The 16,253-nt window shown below is 31.9% G+C and overlaps 1 long non-coding RNA gene across 2 annotated transcripts; it reads left to right on the top strand.

The window, feature by feature from the left end:
* The first annotated feature begins 1,221 nt into the window (after positions 1–1,221).
* Positions 1,222–11,186, top strand: LOC148605647 (uncharacterized). Of its 2 annotated transcripts, XR_015915854.1 has the most exons (3): positions 1,222–1,877; positions 7,479–9,094; positions 11,011–11,186. It is a non-coding gene; the product is annotated as an uncharacterized LOC148605647 (long non-coding RNA). The 2 variants fall into 2 exon arrangements; XR_015915853.1 differs by having other exon boundaries at positions 1,222–9,094.
* The last annotated feature ends 5,067 nt before the right edge of the window (positions 11,187–16,253 follow it).

Below are 16,253 nucleotides of genomic sequence, written 5' to 3'. Positions count from 1 at the left end.
ATAGGATATAGAACTGACAAATGATAAGTAAAAGAATCAAAATGACAAACGACCATAATATATTGGATACAAGAGCGCAATTATTCACAATTCAATTTCCGAATGGGGGCGTCCTCACATCCGCTAAAATCTAAAAGTAGATCCTGGTGAAATTTCTTTAATCTAACGCAAAGTTGCTAAAATACACCCATATAGCTTTTAAATTTTGAAATAAAAATCACCGTAAATTCAGGTTCAAAAAGGGGGATACTTTTTTCAAACATCAATTTTTCAGTAGCCACACTAAGCCTTAAGTGCTCCATAAAATACACGTATATGGGCTGCTAGCTTTCAAAGTCGATTATTTGGTTCCTGACTGTTCGTACAAATTTTTCATGAAAATATCTTTTTTTTATTATCCACCAATCGTGAAAGTTTCTGTATTTTCCACTGGGCTGCATATTGGGGTAAAGATCTGACTGCATACCGAGGAAAAATAATTGCGCTATTGTAACCTATTATATGTAATGATCTTAAATAATAATAATTAAGAAACAGTCTCTGAAAGAATCATGCGAATTCTGTAATATGTAATACACCATAAAAAGCTTCACAAGTTGCCTTACATGTCTATATGATATGTATAATGATTCATCCCAATCTGACTGCTCTTAGAAGATTATTCACATCGAAAATCCACCAGTTTCTACTATATTGTATTATCATGTACAGATTTATCTCCCATAACTTTGATTTCTATAATACATTCTATATGAATTGAATCTCCTCAGAACAAGGACTATATGGAAAGTCATGTCTTAATTTCTGTTTACTATAGCAGTTTTAACAAGATATCAAAATTAAAAAAAAACCTTGTTTGTAGGCTTTTCCAACCTTGAACTACATTGTGCATGTTTCTTATCTAAATTGCTACTTAATTTTTGCCTAAGGTTTTATAATTTCTTTCTTATTATTTCAACAATTGCATTACTGCTTCCCATTGAATTCCTTACTCGGATTCCATATTTTCCGTAATCATTATTACCGAAAGGTACAGTTGTGGAAGAAAGTTTGAACATCTCTGACTTCAGTTTATAGATTTCCCATATCCCTTGTTTAGCTCCTTTTGTCTGTGTCCATGCCACTCCTGGATCCTCAAAACTTTTCACCTGTATGGAAATATGAATGGGAATACCACTATCGGCCTCTAATTGTTGATGTTTTGACTTTGTTGTTATAATTGTTTTTTTCTAAAAATAAATTCAAGTTAGTCAATTTACTTATGATAATTTTTAATTGAAAGAGTAATCAAGGGAACCAAGGTCATAGCGGTAATCAAAAGAATGTAATCCCAGGATAAAGACCAGACATGGAAAATAGACATACACAACAAAGAACATAAAGTAACTAAAATCATACATATAAAGTAACAAAGGGAAATGAGCAACTCGGACTCCACTAAAAACTGGGAGTATTGAACAGGTGCACCGGTAGGGTAAGCGTCTTCTGCTTCTGAAACAAAGTTATATCAAGTTAAAAAATGATAATTTAACTTGAGTTTAAACGTGATTCAACATAACATAATTAAAATAGAAATGTTTGTCACTATTATGTATCTTTTTGGTGTTTTAGATTGCACAACATGTTTTCTTAGTGCGCAAATTCCTCTATCATGATTACCGTATAATTATTTATTTTAGCGGTTACAATTTCGTGTTTCTATCTTAGTAAATGACAACGTTTGGGCACGTTTTCTTGGTTTTATGATAAAAAGTTTATTTTGATGTAAATGCATTTCTGCAGGAAGCTCTTTGATTTATTGCGTGTAGCAACCCATTCTTGGCAAGGGATGATGGGGAGGCAAGTTTTACGGTGTAAACCACGCAATTGGAAGCGAGGTGAGTTCATCCGCTGGTGACTTTATGTAAATAGAAAGTGCCATACATTTTTTAAAATGTGCATCCCATGCCTAGTTTTCCTCGACGAAATATCCGGTCTGGCACCTACGTCACGAATACTCTTTATGAACGGGATTGTTGAGATAATAGTTAACAAAAGTTCATAAAAACCTTATTTGCTCCGTGGATTGGTCGGGGCAAAACGTTCTTCACTATAGTTCTAAGAAATCTGTACATAATGGATTTTTTGGAAGGCTAGGGAATAGTATTAAAATAGAGGTATATATTTGTTTTTGTTTGTTATCCATGTATTTAAGTTGATTTGTTCTACCCACGACATTTAAAAATATTCATCTCCGAAAGTTTCTCTTTCAACAATATCCCAACAAAAAATCGATAGCTGTATTTTGTTTATTGATATAGATGAAACAGATACAGATTTACGTACCTCCGATTCGGAGCTGAAAGTCTTGGCGTAGCGTGTCTGTGCCATTTGCTGTTTCACACCTATAATATCCTAAATCTCGTTCAGTGATAATATGAATAAGCAAATTATATTCACCGACTCCAAGATTTCCGTTTATCTGTAGCCTATCTCTCAAATGGACATGGTTATTGATGACACTATTATAACTGTTAACTGTGAAGTTCAAAGGTCCTTTTCATACTAAAGTTTGTGTTCCAGAAGGAAAGGGACATGTGATGCTAATATTGCCACCTCGGTGCACACATATAGTTCTGGTTCCCCTGTCTATTGCAGCTAATAGTAAGAAAAATATGTGGTAAAAGCAATGCGCAATTTTTTCCAGTACTTTGTTCTATAATTTTGTTTTGTGTTGATACAGGACGATAAAAGATAATATATTCTGCATTGAGTTAATTTTAACGAAAACCTTCCTAATTCTTCAAAACCAATGATTTTTTGTGGTTTAATCAAACATTGCCAGTTTTCAACTCTTATTTATTTTTACCATCATTTTAACTAGGCTTCACTATAAAACTAAATCTAAACAAGACATACCTAACGTTTGTAAAAAAATAAGCATCCACAAAAGTATCGAGAACATTGTTTATGACTGACACTGCAGTTGAATATTTAATGTTATTGTTTTAGGAAATGCGTCGGGTAAATTTTTAAAGTGAAATTATTAGAATATTTCCTGTTTTTTTATAATTTTATTTTAGATTCTTCATAGTGTATATTATTGTTTTACCTTATATGATGTGTCTTGTGAATAAATACAGATTACGCTTTAACTTCTATGTATCCTATAAATCTATTTCAAGGCCTGTTTTCACCTTTTGTAAGCCTACCCTTTTTGCCCTATTCTTAGGTCAATAAATTCATTAATGGTTTAACACTAATGGATGTAAATATAAAACATTATGATGTAGTATTATCCAGTTGAGTAAATTTGGAATACAATGTAATTGTAACATGTAACAAATTTTAATGCAATAGTTTTCAGAGCAGCTTATAGGTTCATAGTTCAGTCATTTATTATGATCAGGGCACCATAGACAAGCACGAGCGGGTCCATCACCCGTTTATCCATTTATGATATAGAAATCGCTCTTCATTGTCCAATGATGTACTTCTAGGAAAATAGTAACGAAAAATCATGTCATGGCATACATATGTAGAGTAGAACTAGACATTTTTGCCTATTCCTGCTAGAGATATAGAGGTATACTGTCAAGTTTAAGCTTATGCCTACCTAAAATGATTCAATTTGAATAGTGATAATACGGTTGCCATCTCATGTGCATAAATTGATCTAAATTACATAAAATCTTTTCTGCGAAGTTTTAGCAGATCCATATAAATCTATTGTTTCAGTGTTTTGTTTGTGGAATTTGGTGCTTTCATTAATATTTTCCTTTTAAGAGAATATTTACAGATTACTTCATGCCAGGATTTACTATGAAAATTTTCCTGTAAACAGTATTGTGAAAAAAAAAAACAGGCAATTAAATAATTGATATATGTCGTGTTCACATGTGAGAAAACGTCATGTATGGTTTAATATATATCCTTGTCTCTGAAAAGCTCCTAAAAACCACATGGTCATGATACAAAAACAGTGGTCTAGGGCGTAGGACTTTGTGCAGGCGGTGTTGCCATAAAGTTCGAGACTCGCGAAGGAAACGACCAAACATGATTCCACTATATGTCATTATTAAGTAGCTTTTGTCATATTGGTTGGAATAAGTAGTTTCAGAGAACACTGATGCGAAAAATTTGTATTTAAATCATAGAGCCAATATATAAGCTTTCCCCAACAAACATGTAGTTGATGTCGCTTAAATCTATAGTATTATAGTTTTAATCCCTACATATGATATAAATATGTAAAATTTATTTAATATATCAAGAGAAGTAATGGGTAGTTGCATAGAAACAAACTAAAACAAAAGTTCTTACGGACAAATGAACACATGAGTGGACGAGTGGATACCATGATTACTTTATACCCACACCCGAGTATAATTACATATACAATGTGCATTTATCATGTTTTCGACAGAATGATATTTGATAAAAATATTAAAGGGTTTGTGCTACCTTGATATGACATATAAAGACCGGTAGTTCAAATGAGAGATGTTAGTAGCTATTCAATTCTTATATTATAATAGTTTCGCTAGTTTTACTTCTGTCAATGACATGGAAATCGGTTTGTCCAATTAGTCCTTAATTAACTATACAGATCATACATGTGCATTTGAGAATTTTATTGTCATTAAGAACAGTTATCAGATATATCTGTAGTTTGAGCGCGTTTGAATATTGAAGTGAAGATAACAATAAAAACGGCTAACCGATTATTGCCATTAGATATAACGATTTTGTATCGTATTTACTTCCAAATTGGCTTATTTTAATTCCCTGTGAACAAATGTTACTAAACCTATGGAAAATCCCAAATCTCAATATCTTTGAAATAACAATTTTCTTTGCGGTAGAATTTTGTACAACAGTCATTGTGGGTCAACGAGGACACTGATTTAATGATTGAAAGATAATATTTTATGCTTCACATCTCATTTAAAAGAATTTCATTAGAATAGAGATAACAGTTTTGTATATGAAGATTTATGGACGTCCATCTGTAGTTTCGCAAATTTCTGTTTACCTGGAGTCGAGATTTGTGACAGTCTAACTAGAGATGGATGTCTTCAAATACAAAATAGTTATCTCTTATTAAGGTCAATTGTAGGGATCTGTATATGTCTCACATATTATGCTTTTACCAGATAATAATGATATTCATGTATGGTAACTGTGTTTCAAAAATAGATATTCTTATATGAGAAACAATGTACTAGATTAACATTTAGTTTATTCTGAAAGTGACTGCTATCCACTCCTGCAATATTCTTAAATATCGTGTGTTTGCAAGGAATTACAAAAAATCACAAATTTTAATATGAAGCGGAAGCGGAAGTAGGTGATTTTTTTTTAAATTAAATTGCCAACTTGACCTCAAATATTTATCTCTATTACCCTGAAGTAACAACTTCACAAACAGGTGGATAGTTTGCCATTCCTACGTCCTGCGTCTAATACGGACACAACATTTCATTAGCAACTACGCGAGTGTTTCTTGGAACACAGAAGGCGCCTACTCTACCGGTGCAACTGGTCTATGCTCCCATGTGTTTTGTTGAGTCAGGATAATTGTTAATGTTATTCTGTGTGCTTGTTATTCTGGTTATTTCCTTTCTTTGTCTAGTCCTGCAAATTGTCTAGCGAAGAATAAAGAAAAGACTTTGTCCTTGTTTGCTATAGTTTTTGAATGGTATACATTACCTACTGTCACAATGACCACATGCACCTAATAACCCTAACCCGAAGTTCCCAATCCACACTACCCCATTCCTTTTGCAGTTTTCTTTTTCATATTTGTGCATTTGTGTTAATATCCTTTTTTTTAAATTCTTCAAAATTTAAACCTATTATTTTTATTAAAAAAGGTTTGACCGCTTTATTAATTCTCCACGTCGCAATTCCCCATCCACGTTATATCACTGAAATGAAAATTTGCCTCAAACAAATACTTTAAGACACATTAAATTTCTAATTGAACCATAATCCAATTTCATCAAGATCTGACCTCTATATGGTAGAAGGTGTCACTAATAGGTTTTCTTGACGAGAGTTTAATCAATGTTACTATTTAAACTAATTGTAGTTTCATAAGTTCTCTCAATTAAAGAACGATTTGACTACTCTCTTGTTTTTATCGAACTGAAAAAGAAAACAAGAAAAAACAAGAAGTGAGAAGAAAGAAATGAACGAGTTACTGATAAGCAGAAACCAGAATGAGAGTGCAGTTTATTTAGCAGAACAAGATTATCTACAACCCACAACCGTGTCTTCATGAAAATGTATTGCATCGATTAGCGTCATTAAATGTTAACATGTATTCTTATAACATATATTATTATAATTTAACTAGTCATTAATGTTGAAAAATACCAGTGGCCTGAGAGTAAACCTTTTCACTCTGTCAAGCTTACAACATTATAAAAGAAGAAGTAAAGTGACTACAGGTCTTAAATGGCTTAAATTTCCCAATTAAACCATATTACATATCATCCTTCCATATTACGCCTAATCCCAAATGAAAAGTACCAGTCACACATATAATTCTCATTGCATTTTTCTTAATTAGAATTATGCAGTATCAGTCTAATTGTAAATATTTTAAATTCTTCAACATTTTTACTATTGTTTTTATTAGATTAATTAATATCTTATGTTTACACATACTTGAAAAAAGTTCTTCCAATTTTTTCCAATCCCTCTTCTCCATTCTTCATATCTTCTTATATGCTTACATAACTATTGTTCATTTTGTACTTATGAGATTTGTATTACAGTTATTATTCATGTAGGTGATATGTACATGTATCTTTCTATGATAAAAAACCAGTTTCTTCCATGTACGGTGGGCTATTGCATACATATCTTAATTTTGTCAAGCATTTTAATAAATTTAAAATAATAACAATGATAATAATAATAATAATAATAATAATAATAATAATAAAATACGGTTATCATTTTAACTATAGCTTTGAATTGTAGTTGAATTGAAATTGAGTCCTGGCGTCCGCTGGTTTATAAAAAATAATAAAAAGAATAACCATTGAATCGGTAATTTTATAAGACCTTTCAAGTAAAATGCCTTAAACGTCCACAGCTAGTAAAATTTATGCTTTCGCGTAAGCTTACTTTGAATTAAAGTTTAATTGAAAGAGACACTTACTGCCACTTAACTTTTTCCAGTGTATATAAGTATAGCTTAAGTCATAATGATAATAGCAATGACTTCTATTGATATGTAGACACTTGTTTAGTAACAAAACAAAATAAAACAAAACAAAAATTCTCGAATAGACGAGAAGCATGAACTCGGCCCAAAAACTGAGGATGATTTGTATTTTATTCTGTTGTATTACACTGTGTATGTTGATATTCTTCGTTTCCTTTGTTGGTCTTGACTTTTGATACTGACGTTTTACAATTGGCCTTCTGTTTTGATTGCCAGTGTTTTATCAAATAATTTGCTTCATCCCTGAATTAATTTATAGCTCCAGATCGCTATTAGTTTGCTGTAAGACAACAACGGGACACAAAAACAACTGAGCAAATTATAAGGAAATGCTTATAAAGTAATTGCCATTTGTTTGATCATTGAGGATGAGAGTTTTCTTTCCAACTGATTGATGTAACCAGGATGTATCGTATGAATGAAAGAAGCCGAATGAAGGAATAATTAAGTAAACGCAGATTTGCTTCGAATAAGTATTAAACACCAAATTTACCATAAAACCGTGCAAAAGCAGTACAAATGGGTCCACATGCCAAGTCGATGGATTTTATTGAAATTTTGTTTATATGTTAAAATAGATATAAGCATTAAAAAAATCCAGATTTTTTTGTTGTGCTCTTAGTATAGATGATACAGCGCCATCTTTATAACGACAAGATTTCCCGTACTTTGTTCTGCTTATTTTGTTGAAATATGACATATTTTGATCCCATAATTGTGTAATGAAAATTAAATTTTCACTTGACATGTATTGTTCTATACAACCAGTACGAACTATTCTTCAATATTCAACCCAGAAAAAATCCATCTGATGATCCTGTGTCTATAGCAACTGATTAAAAAATGGCCTGAAGTGGCCTATTTTAAATATCCTTAAAACTTTTATCCATTAAAAGCTTAAAAACTTCCAAGGGACCGCATTTGTTAAATTTTTGGGATGACACTTTTAGAAAATAGGTTCTTTCATATCATTCAAACAAAAATTGAACTGGGCCTTTTATACTTGTTACTAAAGTAACCATTTGAAAATCCCAAATTTTTAGATATATTTCAGTGATTTTATACTTTTAACCTTAAGAAAACACATTACTTTGATATTCTAATGTAGTTGCATTGTAACAGTTGCTAATGCTGTTTATTTCTCTTTAAGTACCGAATTATTGGATAAAAATCTGAATAATCTACTTTCCTCTCTCTCTAAACTAGTCTCAAATTTGCCCTAATTATGGTATATCATGAAGAAAATGCATCTATTTTGGTGCTGACCATATTGTTAATAAATATAATTAAACATTTTGTACCGGTGTAAAAATATTGCTGAAAATAAATACAAACTATGAAGGAGTTATTTCCCCTTGCGTAACTCTCCACTTTTGGAACCATGAAAACAAAAACAACATCTGGACCAGACACACAGACAGAGGGATGATGAAGAACAGAGGAATATATATATCTAGCCATAGCAGTTGGCTACAGATGTAAATAAGTGTATTCTAAGTATTCATGACAATTATCCATGCAGTTCATCAACACACTACAATGACAAAGATTTTTACATACGACTTTGTGACTGTGACAAGAGTGTTTATGCACTTTGGATCCATAAATGTGTCAACACACAAATAGCCAAATAACTGAATGCTCTTTGATATTAGCTCGTGTTGGACTTGATATTGATTCAACTAACTTAAAACATGCCAAACAAAGTATGCCAATTTCATCGGGATAAACTTGGACTGTACTGGAAATGCCATTTGTCAAAATACAAACTCCCACTTCATGGAAAGTCTAAACGAAAAGCTGACAGAGGGATATCCTACGCCAAGGCAGCAGAAATTTATTTGGACTGGAAAAGTACAGTTTTAGTTGGCAATGGTAAGATCATAATGATTGAAGCAACATTTAATGGACAACCATTTGATTTGAGAGGTTGAGGGAAAAGGGGGGATTTTGTATTTTTTTTTTTTGGCAGAAGAATAAGTTTTCTCTATCTTTAGGGAAATGATTTTCATAAAAGATCAGCAGCAAGACCATTTAAAAAAAAGATGCTTCTTCCTACCCAACCTACCCATATGAAATTTGCCCCATCAAAAATATATTACAAGTGTAGACGAAATTAGTTTTGGAATTACCCGCTCCTGCTGCAGAAAAACTGGTATATGGCTAATCAAACTCAAATAGAAAAAAAATAGAAATGATACTCGTCTCAATACTAAAAAATGTCTTAACCTATTAAAAACTTAAAAACTGATGTGACCATTAGGTGTCAAGGTCCTTATAACAGTTGTAGATGCTAACAGTGCTAATGAAAATTGTATTCAAGGTAAAATCACTGACATGCCCTTCAATCAATGTACATTTTGTAAGTGACTTTTCATGTATCCCTGACTTTTTTGGATGTGCAAAATAAATGTGTTTTTACAGAGCCAAAGTGGCAGGGGGTCTATTACCTTAAATAGTTATATCGGAAAGATTCTTTTGGTTATTTTCAAGGCAACCCTTTTCATAATTTTATGATACATTTTATAAAATCAATATTCTTGTTGAAAAAAAAGAAGATTTTGCCTACTTTCTTAAAATAATATTCTGTAGGAACGCATATAATTTCAAATGTGACCCAAAATACATTTGTACATGTATTTAAAATACCTCTCCCTTGACACGTTGGTGTTACACAGTGATTAGGTGTTTGTCTGTTTCCATCCTTTAGCTGTGACACCTTGACAGCTGAATCCAATTTCATGAAACTTTTACATTATGTAAATGTTTACCTCTCTATTTTAGATATAGATCTAAATGACTTTTACATTTTAAGATAACATGTAAGGGTTGGGATATCATATATAGTGAGATTTGCTCACAGACTTTTAGTTTTGAAAATCTTTTAAGCCCCTTGCAATGTCAGTAAAACTTGATATACCAGTTGATATACAGACTTGAACAAAAACAACTACGTGAGTAATAACTTTCTCTGAATAAATGCCACCATTTTTCTAATGTATAACTACGTTTTCATGTTACAAACATTACAGCCCTTGAATTTCAAAAATTTCATAGAAATAATAGTTTTCCGGACTTTTTTCTAAACGCTTGCAGATATTTTTTTCAAATACATGTACATATTATTGATGGTCCAATATGTGGACATAAGGTGCTTCAATTTCACATATGAAAAACTTTGTAATAATGAATTTATTCACTTAATATGAAGTTGTTTCTTGGGTATGGATAACATTTCCTTGCCAAAAATTTGACCAGAAGGTGACAAAAAAGTACAAAATTTGAAAACATCTGAATATTGGTAAATTTCAAACAATTTTTCTGTCCTTTCAATGCAATAATTATCATAAGACTTTATGTTTTATCTTTTGTAATGGACTGAAATCTAACAATTCAAAATAAAATCATTCAACACTTCATGATTAATTTTCAGTTGTATTTTAGGCCAATTAGATCCTTTATTGCCCCTTTTCCTTTTACACAAATGAAGGCCATAGTAATCAAATATGCACGAGAAAAATATTGCAATCTGATTTAATCGTAGACATTTAATTTGACCCTAACTCTAAACAGCTTGCTTGTTATCAATATGCTTGATCAGGAATCACATTATTCATACCTAGAATTAATGTCTTACATGCTTTCAATTCATAATTTAATGAATATACAAGAAAACATAGCATTTGTACATTTTATAGAAATACAGCTGTTCAACAGAAGTCAAACAATCATGAAACAGTTGCTGTACAATACTAAAGTGCATAATGACCAAAGTCCTTTTTTTTTATCAGGATGAACCAGCGAGCGTCAACAGCGGTGGGTTTGTCTGTCCATAGCCAGAATGTCAAAAGAAGTTAGTTTCTACTAGTGGTCTTGAAAGGCACATTCCGAAAGGATCACAACATTATGTTTAATTGTCAGGAGCAGATGTAGTAAAACAAATGTGGGTTGACAAATGCAACACAGTACGAGACAGTAATTGGGCAATCCTGTGTCTCATGTTTCACAGAAGATGCTGTTAATGAATGATGGGCTTTAAAGAAAACCTGTCGAACAATTCGGTTTTCTCCCAAAATGAAAACTTTCTTGAAAACCATTGATGATGAAGGTGAAAGAACAGGAAAGCGCCCATATTATGATGAGATTTGTGAGAGATTAAGGAAGCAAAGAGAGGATGACAGTTCAAAAAAGTTGTTCCCACATGAATGGCTATCTGTTAGCCAACTTAAAAGCTTGTTTGCAAGTTTTACATCTAGTTATGCGACATTTAAGGCAGGACCTCCCCCGTGTTGCAGATTTTGAAGCAGAAGAAATTGACACTGTAAATGACATCGAACTGAAGAATGTTTTGTCTGAAATATAGAGATTAGAATAACAAGAGAACTTGTCTGACTGATAAGATTTTGTCAACAGATCTTGACCAATTTTATATACCGGTAGATAATTGAATTGTCACAATCACAAAACATAACTGACTTGACTGGTGTTGTAAAAATTTATACATTTTTGCATTATATAGGACCCCACACCAAGGGTGCTGTGTCCAATAGTTTTCACCTTGTCTGTCTGTCAGTGCATTGGTCTGTGGTTCTTGATTTTTTTTTGTTTTTTGACAAAAATATTTAAAAAAAAAACAAAACATGGTATAAATATGGATTTTATACATACATGTATGTTAAGGATGTACATTGTACATGTCAATTTATAATTTAGAAAAAAAATGTTTGTTTTTATCAAAAATATAATGGGCTTCATTTCTCCTCTTTCATTTGTGTACTTGTTTGTGAGTTAATTTTAACTACTTGTTACAAAGAAGTTATTGATCTGTAATGGAAATTGTCACTCCATGATAACTTGATACCTGGCAGACCAAAACCTCCAACTTTGGTGTATATGGGCAGCCCCTATTGTCTGTTTTAATTTTAGTGTAAACAATATTTTATTAAAGAAAGAATACGTTAACATAATAATGAACACATTGGGGATTGGAAAACAAGTGACACAGCACTTTGCTTTAATTTTGGTCTCGCCTGCAACGAAAAATGTGGAAGGCGAGACTTGGGTTTGCTTTTCTGGCGACGGTGGCAACAGGGACGGCGTCACGAACTTAACATTAAGTTTTCTGACAAATTCATTTCAACATGAACCCTTTATGCTAAATCAATGATATTTAGTGATTTGTTTGATTTGTATTTTGTGTTATGAAAAAATGACGTGTTTTAAGCGTTGTCTGAAAAAATTTCATCATTCTTATATCTGTGTTAGATAAACAAGAACAAGAGTACCCACTTTTTTTTATACTTTAATTAGTTTGTACTATACCTTAATTTTGCAGTACCATGTAGTTTAACCTGCTGACAACAATGGATGTTATTTTATCACCTTTTTAAAATGTGTTGTATTTTCAGCATTTCCCCCCCAAAAAAGGATATATGATTATCTCCCTTTGCTGGACTACTCCTTAAACTTTATTCTTCATTTTAATTATGTGTCTATTTTACAATCAAACTTACAAAGATTTATGCACTTGATTTGTATACTGCTCTCTTTTTTTCCATTTCAATATTGTCAAAAAACCTGAAAAATCTCAATTACAGTTCTGAAAAACAGGTTCCCTCTCTAATAAACTCCATTGCTCCTTACAGAGAAAGATTCCAGGTGAAATATTTTTGGTGAATTCTTATATTACTAAGGTTTCAATAATCACAAAGTTTCATCCTGATTTGAAGACCCCCCCCCTTGTAGCACATAGTATATGGTTCTATGGTAGATTGGGTGTTAATAAATAAGACAGTATAATTTCAGTTCATGCACATTTGAAGCTTGGGGTTTTCCACGTACTCGAGTACATGTTATTAGTTATTGATTAATACTGTTGACAGTTACATGTATCTACAGTTTAGTTTTCAAAGTTGGACATATTTATGTGCGAATCATTTGTAATTTTTGAAACGTTGAAGAAATCAGTTTTCATGGTGCAGATGGAAACACCGTAACGATCCGCGAGTTCTTCATGACGACTTCTGTAGTGATGACTTCAATCTTGTAGTAACATAACCCTAATCCAGAAGTCCAATTATAAGAAGACTAGCGCGATGCAAAAAGTCTATGTAGTTACGGTAAGCTCTGGTATAACGTATGAGTTGTGATATGAAAACTCCATACGCAGGTGCTGAAGGGATGTTGTTACAGATGAAAGAAACGTTGACAATTCTGAATTAAAAATCATCACGTTTGTCGTAACGTTTGGTCAACAGTTTTTCTTTACCATCAAGTTCTAAGTGTAGGTCAAGATGAGGCTAACTTCACATTGTCTGTAGTGTCCTTTATTTCAAGTTCTTTGGGGTAGATGCAAAGTATAAAATCCCCGAAATTAGGATTGTGTAAAAATAATGCGTCATCTATATAGCGGAAACTGAGATTCCAGGATCTAGATAAACGATATTCTTTCTTTGGGATCAGATCAGCTATAAAGTCAACCTCATAAGAATGACGGAATAAGTCAGCAAATAGAGGAGCACAATTTGTTCCAAATGGAATGCCGACCGTTTGTTGAAAAACACGTCTACAACACTGAACAAATATGTTGTCGATCAAAAATTCCAGCATTTTGTAGCAATTTCCTCTGTATATTTGGAAGATGATTTGGAATTATTTCTTACAAAGTATGAGGAATCTCTACCAAGAACTATATATTTGCATCTAGGCGTACCATCTTTTTTGGAAAAACAACGATGTATAATGTTTTTAAGTCGGATTTTAATAATAGGTTTCAATGCTATTATATTCTGAAAATAGTCTTAAACTGATTGTCTCCAGAAGACCACAACAGGAGTAACAAGTGTTGTGTTGGGACTGCAGACCCTCTTTGACAGTTGTGAGTATAGAGGTTAAAAGTTTTGAAAGAGGTTTGGTGGTACATTTTGCATATCCAGCTATGAAACGTTGTTTGTATGGATTCTTGTAGAGTTTAGAAATTCAGTACATAGACGGTAAATCAAAATCATCGTCGTTGGTAGAGAGACCAAAAGAAGATAGCACAGATTTATGGTTTTCCACAATCTCTTCTTTGGAGAATGTGGTAGCAGTATAGGTCTTATCACTGCTACTATTTACAAGCATATCCTTGTGACTTCGTGATGGTAATGCGTTGTACAGTTTGGGGAAGGATGTTTAACTCCACAACGTGGACAAATGACACAAAATAACAAGGTATGATAATTAAACAACATAATAACACGAACAGGAGTTTAACTTATGTATGAAAATATTAGGAAGAGAACATAACTATTGTAGTAAAGTGGGCTTATTGCGCACATACAAAAAGAAGATAAATAGCTATACGTGCATTTTGTAAAGCTTTATACATAGACTTTAAATCAATAAAAACTAATCTGTTCCATCATGACATTTCACTTTTGATATAAATTTATTTATATGCTACCATGAAGTCTTATACTAAGGTTAGTTAGCTGTTATGACGAACAATTGCAAGAAAAATATCATTTAAATTATCAGGAAACCAAGAAACCAATTATGCAACTTTGAAGTGACTAAATCTACAATGACTGTAGCAGTGATCATGGTCCATTTCTTGTTAGTTGCTTGTTTCTGTCCTGGTAGTAAGTAAAGAAAATATATCATGATTATAAAGAAAACAACAGAAATGGTGTTTGTGTTAAACAAGAAATCAAGTCATTACCATCGGTCATTTAAAAGGGAGAACAATAATTTTCGTGTTTTCTATTGTTCTGCACGGAAACAAATAAATAAAGAAAAAATAAATAGAATTAGGCAGCCTGCAATTACAATGACATGGTTTTGGATACTATCGGATGCAATAGTTAGGTATTTTTTCTGAGATATTGTTGTTAGATATAAATTTTCCAATCAAAAAGTCGGTATGTTTTTATCCGTTTAGAGCCATTGAATAATCTCGATATTCGTACGATCTGTGTGCATATTTTCTTGAAATGTGAAAGTTACTCGTTATATTCAAATACCTCTTAGTGTTAGAAGACAAAACAAAAACGTATACAATGCAGACATTTTACCAATTTTTTGCTTGTTCAAGTATAAATTGAACTGAGTCAAGTTCAGTCAAACTAAAACTTCGCGATATTATCACGTTCTGTTTTCTTTTTTGACTGTCAGAAAGGTTATACAAAAATTTACGGCTGTCACCATGATAAAAAATAAATCGTCATTTTATTTCCACAAGAACCTTTGTTCATTTGATTACCCTTAAACCTTGATAAACCAAACATCTATCTGAACTGACCAAATCATACAGTCCAAAAGTGATTGCGTTAAGACATGTTTGACTGTATTAAAGAGAATATCCAATTGGTCATTTTGAATAATTAGATTGTAATAACTTCAGCTGGGAGTTTGGTTTTTCAACTTTTTTCTATTAATTATATATTTAGTTTCAAAGTAATCTGTTCATGTACTTTTAACATAGTAATTTCTAACCTTAAAAACAATACATGAGGCTCTGACAGTGATTTCTACACAATGATTCATTTATATCAATAGTCTATCGAAAATATTACACTCATCACTAATGGTATATTTTACATTTCAACTACTTTTTATTTCCTACACATGCCTTAAAGGAACATGCATTTTGTTTTACTTTAAGATAGGTATACCCTTTGCAGAGAGCATTTTGTTTTGATGTCTTGCAAAATTATACAAACGTATATATTTTTAATTTATCAATATGATTGAATTGATGTAAGAATAATATATTTAATATTTGACATTAAATATTGCATTGTGTAAAATTACAAAACATAAATTGTATAGAACCTCTTGAAGGGGAACTAATTAGCGGCCAGATTATGTATAGAAAGATTTCATTTGTTTAATTATCAAAGAATAAGCGTTCAATGACCTCATTTTTTTCTTTTATGAAAATTGATAGATAAGCTACATTATCACACAAATTGCACACGAGAACCCACTGACATTTGTAGATTGAAAAAAAAAAACATGTACAAATGTTCTGTTGAACAATACTTTCTCCAGC

The sequence above is a fragment of the Perna viridis genome, chromosome 10 (assembly GCF_037379345.1).
Source record: "Perna viridis isolate PV_CMFRI_1.1 ecotype Kerala chromosome 10, ASM3737934v1, whole genome shotgun sequence".
NCBI classification, from domain to species: domain Eukaryota; kingdom Metazoa; phylum Mollusca; class Bivalvia; order Mytilida; family Mytilidae; genus Perna; species Perna viridis.
This window is presented reverse-complemented; position numbering and strand designations above follow the sequence as displayed.